At 41.5% G+C, this 492-nt stretch overlaps 1 non-coding gene across 1 annotated transcript; it reads right to left on the bottom strand.

Annotated features, from left to right (window-relative positions):
• Positions 1-284: 284 nt before the first annotated feature.
• LOC117114644 lies at positions 285-403 on the bottom strand. The gene has a single exon (XR_004446405.1). It is a non-coding gene; the product is annotated as a 5S ribosomal RNA (ribosomal RNA).
• Positions 404-492: the final 89 nt, after the last annotated feature.

The raw sequence follows: 492 nt of genomic DNA on the forward strand, positions 1-492 counted from the left end.
TTGCGTATTGTTGATATGAACACATAGTACCTGTATGATTTTTAAGGTATGAGAGTGCAATTTCCGGGCACTTAGAGGTCCATATTCTCAAAATATTTGCACCTCAGCCCCAACTATGTGGGCCCTAGATCGTGTGGACTCTCACGCACCCCTACTTTAGAATTTAGAAAATAGTTGACGATTATAACGTGGCAACATACATAATGAAACTGTTAAGAAAAAGAAAAACATTTTTAACGGTAAGTAAATCAAGCCATTTGGGAGTGGGGGGAGCAAATGTAAAAAGTCTACAGCACCCAGTATTCCCAGGCGGTCACCCATCCAAGTACTAACCGGGCCCGACATTGCTTAAATTCGGTGATCGGACGAGAACCGGTGTTTCCAACGTAGTATGGCCGTAGACATTTGAGTGGTATTTCCACTCATATTTAATCTCGGCATATAGCATAATTATCCAATCCTGAAGCTCTGTGATTGATGACGTTTCATATC

The sequence above is a fragment of the Anneissia japonica genome, unplaced genomic scaffold (genome assembly GCF_011630105.1).
Source record: "Anneissia japonica isolate Jap-2015-1 unplaced genomic scaffold, ASM1163010v1 scaffold6947_len1716_cov100, whole genome shotgun sequence".
Lineage (NCBI taxonomy): Eukaryota > Metazoa > Echinodermata > Crinoidea > Comatulida > Comatulidae > Anneissia > Anneissia japonica.